Source organism: Mastomys coucha, unplaced genomic scaffold (assembly GCF_008632895.1).
Source record: "Mastomys coucha isolate ucsf_1 unplaced genomic scaffold, UCSF_Mcou_1 pScaffold5, whole genome shotgun sequence".
NCBI classification, from domain to species: Eukaryota; Metazoa; Chordata; class Mammalia; order Rodentia; family Muridae; genus Mastomys; species Mastomys coucha.
The window spans coordinates 87698559-87706028 of NW_022196911.1; positions in this window are offsets into that span (position 1 = coordinate 87698559).

The window sequence follows — 7470 nt, forward strand, 5'->3', positions numbered from 1 at the left end:
GTCATATGATATCTCCTTTCCCAGTTACCCTCTAAAATAAAGAAAAATGAAATAAAACAAAAACAAAAAAAAAACCCTGTTCCCTCCCCCCTTCCCCTGCTCACCACCCCACCCTCTGCTGCTTACTGGCTCTGGCATTTCCCTACACTGGGGTATAGAACCTTCAGAGGGCCAAGGGCCTCTCCTCCCATTGATGATCAACTTGGCCATCTTCTGCTATACATATGCTGCTGGAGCCATTAGTTCCATCATGTGTACTCTTTGGTTGGTGGTTTAGTCCCTGGGAGCTCTGAGGGTACTAGTTAGTTCATATTGTTGTTTGTCCTAAGGAGCTACAAACCCTTCAGCTCCTTGGGTCCTTTCTCTAGCCCCTTCACTGGGGACCTTATACCCAGTCCAATGGATGGCTGTGAGCTTCTACTTTTGTGTTAGTCAGTTACTGTCAGAGCTTCTTAGGAGAAAGCTATATCAGGCTCCTGTCAGCCAGCACTTGCTGGCATCCACAATAGTGTGTGGATTTGATGATTGAATATGGGAAGAATTCCCAGGTGGAAAAGTCTCTGGATTGTCCTTCCTTCAGTCTTTGCTCCATAGTTTGTCTCTGCAACTCTTTCCATGGGTATTTTGTTCCACCTTTTAAGAAGGAATGAAGTATCCACATTTTGGTCTTCCTTCTTCTTGAGTTTCTTGTGGTTTGTGGATAGTACTTTGTGTATAAGATTTTTTTTTTTACTTAGATATTTTCTTTATTTACATGTAAATTTCTCCTTTCCCAGTTTCCCCTCCAAAAAACAAACAAACAAACAAAAACAACAAGAACAAACCCCTGTTGCCTCCCCCTACCCATGACTGCCACCCCACCCTCTCCCACTTGTTAGCCCTGGCATTCCCCTACACTATAGAGCTGAGGAGTTTGCAGTCCCTTAGGACAAACAACAATATGAACTAACTAGTACCCTCAGAGCTCCCAGGGTCTCAACCACCAACCAAGGACTGCACATGGTGGGTCTGATTGTTCTGGCAGCATGTGTATAGTAGAGGATTGTGTATAAGATTTTTTAAGAGTGGGGGATTTCAGTCTCACCAATTCCAAATTTTTATATTTTCATAGAACAGTAATCCAAGAAATATGTGCTGACACATCAATAAAACTTGGCAGGAGAAGTAATACCAATGAATTTTACCAAAAAAAAAAAATAGTAATCAAAATAATCTGAATTTCAGCTCTCAAGGACTAGCATTAGCACTGGACGGGCTTTTGCAAACAACAGTGTGGCTTCCATGTACCACAATTTTATAAACCAAAAGGCCCCAATGTCGCACATACCAAAAAGCAGAAAACCTCACCATATTACCATACAAGTATCCTTCAATGCTCATTTTCTTTAAACATAATGTTTTTATTATTAATATATTTGTGTGAGCCTTAAGTCTGTGTGAACATCTCCCATCTATCTATCTGTCTGTCTATCTATCTATCATCTATCTATCTATCTATCTATCTATCTATCTATCTATCTACCTACCTACCTACCTACCTACCTACCTACCTACCTACCTACCTACCTATCTATCTATCTATCTATCTATCTATCTATCTATCTATCTATCTATCTATCTGTCTATCTATCTATCTACTTAATGGTGGGGTGGGGCATGGCCTGTGTAATTCAGAGGATGACTTTTGGGACCCAGTTTTCTCATTCAACTATGTGGCTTCCAGGGATTAAACATTGGCCATCAGATTAGAATCCAGCCTCTTTACCCACTAAATCATCTTATTCGCCTTTGCTTATTTTCTTATCACTAAATACTGTTAGACTTCTCCCCTGTTAAAAATAGAACTTATTTTCCCTGACCAGAAAAGTAGACAAAGATTTAGAAGCTTGTTGAAATTATTTTATTTTGTTGATAATAAATATGAAGAAAGTAAAACATTTGAAGATCTGAATATTCATTCATTATAATTATAGAGCAATTAAACACATACAATAAAAATTTTAGAAAAAAAATTTATATTTGACAAAACACAAAAATTAAGTGGGAGGCAGTACTAACCATGATGCCTTAGGGATTTTAGGGATAGTACTACATTCAGTAAATTGATTTTAAACACATTATATAAAGATTTAGAAAGAGACAGTAGAGTGTATTAATGCATATAGTTATTTGAATAACAGAATATAGTAGCAGAAGCTTAGAGTGTAATAGAAAAATAAAATTGACCTCCAGTGTTGATTATACTTTCACTACACTACATCATTTCTCACAGTCCCTGCGCTGCAGCTAAACATGGTTGTTTCTTGTGTTTTACAAAGAAGTATTAATAATGATAGGAGATGGTACAATTATAAAAATTCTCACAATAGATTTAAAGTGTTTGAGATTTTATTTATTTTTATTTATGTATATGAATGATTTATTTCACCAAGTGTTTATACTGCCCATAAGGTTACTAGACCCCTGGGAGTTGAATTTGAAACTGTACTGGGCCACCACATGAGTGTTGAGAGTCAAACTCTTGCCCTTTAGAGGAGCAGTTAGTGCTTTTAACCATTGAGCCATCTCTGCAAGCATACAGGACTTATTTTGGCATCTTGTGCCTTACTCCAAAGTGTAAAGTATCTACTTTGTCAAATGGGAAAGCCTTCTTCTTTAATGTATGCAATAAAGAAAACATTTCATGTATTGAGTTTATGTTAAAGAAAAATATTTAAGGAGGAAAGAAAGAGAGAAGGAAAGAAGGAGAGAGAGAGGGAGCATGGGGAGAGGAGAGTGAAAGACAAGAGGAGATGAGAAAGATGGGAAAAGTACAAGAGCAAGTGGAGAAAGTGAACAATGAAGGAGAGAGGATGCAGGGGATGGTAGACTAAAGTAAACTTGTCAGTAAAGAGGTAAGTAAAATTTATATTCTGCAATAAGTTAGCTTCAGGACATTAATTATTTATTTAAGCCTTGTTGGTTTTACAGACATAATCTTGATATCTAAAACATCTTATATGGTTTTAAGTATTCTAATATTGTTTACCAGTTGTTTAGATATATGAATATTGGATTCATAATATGCAAAATATCTATTATTTCAGTGAAGAATAGTTAAAGATACCCAAAGCATAATCATAGTAGTATTTTCTAGTATTAAGTATTTTGTACTTAAACTCCTTGGACCTTTTTTTCTCCCTCACTCAGAGGCTAAAATTCTTAAAGCTTTGCCCCTTCTCTTTCTCAATTAGGAATTGTTCTATTTTGTGATAAACTAGAGCTAAACAAACAAACAAACAAACAAACAAAAACCAGAAGCACCCGAACCTCCTAAGCCTAATTTTACCTCTGCTCAATCACAGCAAGCTGTGAGGCTAGCCCATATGAAGAATGAAATAAGTGAATCTCATGCTTGGCAGAGTAGTCGTCTGTATGTTCAGAGAAGCAAAAACTCCTTAGGCCCTATCTGCAAAGCAACAACTATGGAAAAAAAGAAGGGCATACAAAAGAACACAAATCCTTGCCAAATATTGCTTCCTCAGTAGTGTTACCTAAGTTTGTGTTCTCTTTGTCTTCTAAGCAGTTCCACTTGGGAACCAACATACTTCAGGTTCGCTGTCTTTCCTATATTGTAAGACCTTCCTTCTCCTTCTAAATTACCTGCCCGTGCCCTTCATGGATTCCACACTTTATTTATTTTTTTTTAAAGATTTATTTATTATATTTAAGTACATCATAGCTGTCTTCAGACACACCAGAAGAGAGTGTCAGATCTCATTATGTATGGTTGTGAGCCACCGTGTGGTTGCTGGGATTTGAACTCAGGACCTTTGGAAGAGCATTTGGTGCTCTTGTCCGCTGAGCCATCTCACCAGCCCAGATTCCACACTTTAACATGGCTCTGCTGTTGCCTTTCTGCCAGATGACCAAGATGTTCCTTTTCTCTCGTTCATGATACATTTCATGTATCGGCAAAGTCTTTTGTTTAAATGAAAATTAATGATACCTCTCTCTTTCAATGTCTTGAATATCTCAATACTGTATAAACTATGAAATCTAAATTTCTAAGCATTTCATATTAGGTAACCTCTAACTTGCTTCTTGACTGTTATAATAACTCTTTGGTTCCAGATATTTCCTTACAAACATACAAGTTATTCATAGCTTCCCAAATGTACAATAGTCAATTTTATATGCCTATTTTTATCTTTTCTATTAAAGAGATATTTTATAAGGTATTTTGTTTATTTAAATTTCAAATGTTATCCCCTTTCCTCATTTCCCCTCTGAAGATTCCCTATCCCATTCCTCCTTCCCCTGCTTATCAACCCATTATTGATATCCAACAAGACCACCCTCTACTGCATATGCAGTTGGAGCCATGGGTCCCACCTTGTGTACTCTTTGGTTGGTGGTTTAGTCCCTGTGAGCTCTGGGGGTACTAGTTGGCTCATACTGTTGTTCCTCCTATGGGGCTGCTAGCTCCTTCTGCTCCTTTTGCTCCTTCTGCTCCTTTGGTTCTTTCTCTAGCTCCTCCATTGAAGAACTTGTGCTCAGTAGAAATGTTACCTGAGAGGATCCACCTCTGTGTTTGTCAGGCACTGGCAGAGTCTTTCAGGAGACAGCTATATCAGGCTCCTGTCAGCAAGCACTTCTTGGCATCCACAATAGTGACTGGGTTTGGTGACTATAAATGGGATGGATCCCCAGGTGGGGCAGTCTCTGGATGGCCTTTCCTTCAGTCTCTGTTCCACACATTGTCTCTGTATCTCCTCCCATGGATATTTTGTTCCCCCTTTTAAGAAGGACCAAAGTATCCATACTTTGGTTTTCCTTCTTCTTGAGCTTTGTTTGTTCTGTGAATTGTATGTTGGGTATTCCAAACTTCTGGGGTAATATCCACTTATCAGTGAGTATATAAGATGTGTGTTCTTTTCTGATAGTGTTTCCTCACTCAGGAAGATATTTTCTAGTTCAATCCATTGGCCTGAGAATTTCATGAATTCCTTGTTTTTTAATAACTGAATAGTATTCCATTGTGCAAATGTACCATGTTTTCTGTATCCACTCCTCTGTTGAGGAACATCTGTGTTCTTTCCAGCTTCTGGCTATTATAAAAAAGGCTGCTATAAACATAGTGGAGCATGTGGACATTGCATGTTGGAGCATCTTCTGGGTATGTGCCAAGGAGTGGTATAGCTGGGTCCTCAGGTAGTACTATGTCCAATTTTCTGAGGAACCACCAAACTGATTTCCAGAGTGGTTGTACCAGGTTGCAATCCCACTGGCAGTGTAGGAGTGTTCCTCTTTCTCTACATCCTTGCCAGCATCTTCTGTTACCTGAGTTTTTATCCTAGCCATTCTGACTGGTGTGAAGTGGAATCTCAGGGTTGTATTGATTTGCATTTCCCTGATTGCTAAAGATGCTGAACATTTCTTTAGTTGTTTCTCAGCTATTCAGTATTCCTCCACTGAGAATTCTTTGTTTAGCTCTGTATCCCATTTTTTAATAGAGTAATTTGGTTCTTTGGAGTCTAACTTCTTGAGTTCTTTGTATATATTGCATATTAGCCCTCTATCAGATGTAGGGTTGGTAAAGATCTTTTCCCAATTTGTTGGTTGCTGTTTTGTCCTATTGACAGTGTCCTTTGTCTTACAGAAGCTTTGTAATTTTATGGGGTCCCATATTTTCAATTCTTGATCTTAGAGCATAGGCTATTGGTATCCTATTCTGGAAAATTTCCCCTGTGCCCATGTGCTTGAGGCTCTTCCCCATTTTCTTTTCTATTAGTTTCAGTGTATATGCTTTTATGTGGAGTTTCTTGATCCACTTGGACTTGAGTATATGCCTACTTATTTGTGTTTCTATCTTTATAGAAACTTCCTTGATTCTGTAGGCTTCAGCCAAGGATTTTCCATTCTCTAGTGCTCTCACTAACATACATAATCTCAAATGCTAAACATCAGGAATGAAATTGTTTCTATTTCAAAGAAATTTTAATGACAATCCTTGCAACTAATGAACACCTAATCTTTTCCATGTACAACAAATGCATTGTAAACAAGCAAAACAAAACACTGTCTTAAATGATTGATTTTATAACATTCCTCTTAGTGCATATAAAAGCTCACCATGTGTAAAATGGAAGCTATAATTTAGCACTATGCTTGTCTTTAGGTAAACTAGGCAGAAACCATGATTGTGTAGCATATATTAATGTGAGCTAGAAATTTTATGGTATAAGTCATCAAATAGTGATAGGGTTGAATGTTTTCTATCACTCTTTCAGAATATTCTAGTAGTAAAAAAGCAAGACAAAAGCAGAGATGGTCACTGGAAAAGTTTATTATATGTCACCGAGTATACAGTTTACTGCTTGTTGGGGTTCCACTCCCTATTGTAAAATCTGTAAAACCCATTATACCTATAAGCTGTTATTGAAGGTAAAGATGAGATTTCCATCGCAATGTAATATCCATCCCAGATGCATGCATTCTAAAAGAGATTATTTTAGCTAAACAACCGCAAAATATTAGATTATAAAAATGAGTTTAACAAAAACAAGGTATTTTCCTATACCAAAGGTTATATAAGCTTCAGCAAAACTTAAAGCACTATTGACAAAAATCAACATGTGAATTTACAAAGAAGTTCAAAAGGCCAAACAATAGGAATACAAAAATTGAGTAGTGAGATATTTTATCTAGACACTGAGGCAGCAATGGAGAGTTTGAATGTTTAATGATATGCACATTCTAATAAACATTTCACCATGACATTCCTGATTCTACTTCTGAATGTGTATGTGTGCATATATATGCATATATACATACATATATAGTGTTATTATGAGGATTGATATGTATGTTATTATGTTACAGGAATGAAGTTCTATTTTCTTAATAGTAAGCATTTGCTAAGACTAAGCATGGCATTTCTGCATAGACTATTTTAGAGCACTTACAACAGCTACCTAAAATTATTAGTACTATTCCATGTTTATAAATACATATATGAATCACAAAGGTTAAAATAAAAGCCCTAGCCAGGCAGTAGTGAAGCACACCTTTAATCCCAGCACTTGGGAGGCAGAGGCAGGAGGATTTCTGAGTTTGAGCCCAGCCTGGTCTACAGAGTGAGTTCCAGGACAGCCAGAGCTATACAGAGAAACCCTGTGTCAAAAAAATAAAAATTAAAATTAAAAAAATAATAATAAAAGCCTTTTTGTACTGGAGAGGTGCCTCAGTGGCTAAGAATACTGGCTGATTTTCCAGAAGTCTTGAGTTCAATTCCTACCACCTGAATATTATCTCACAACCATCTGTAATAGAATCTAATTTCCACTTCTGGTGTGCATGAAAACAGAGGGCACATAAACATGAAATAAATGTTAAAGTAAAAGCCCTCGAGCAAAGTTCCATCTTTTTTTTTTATTTTAGATATTTTCTTTATTTACATGTAAATTTCTCCATTCCCAGTTTCCCCTC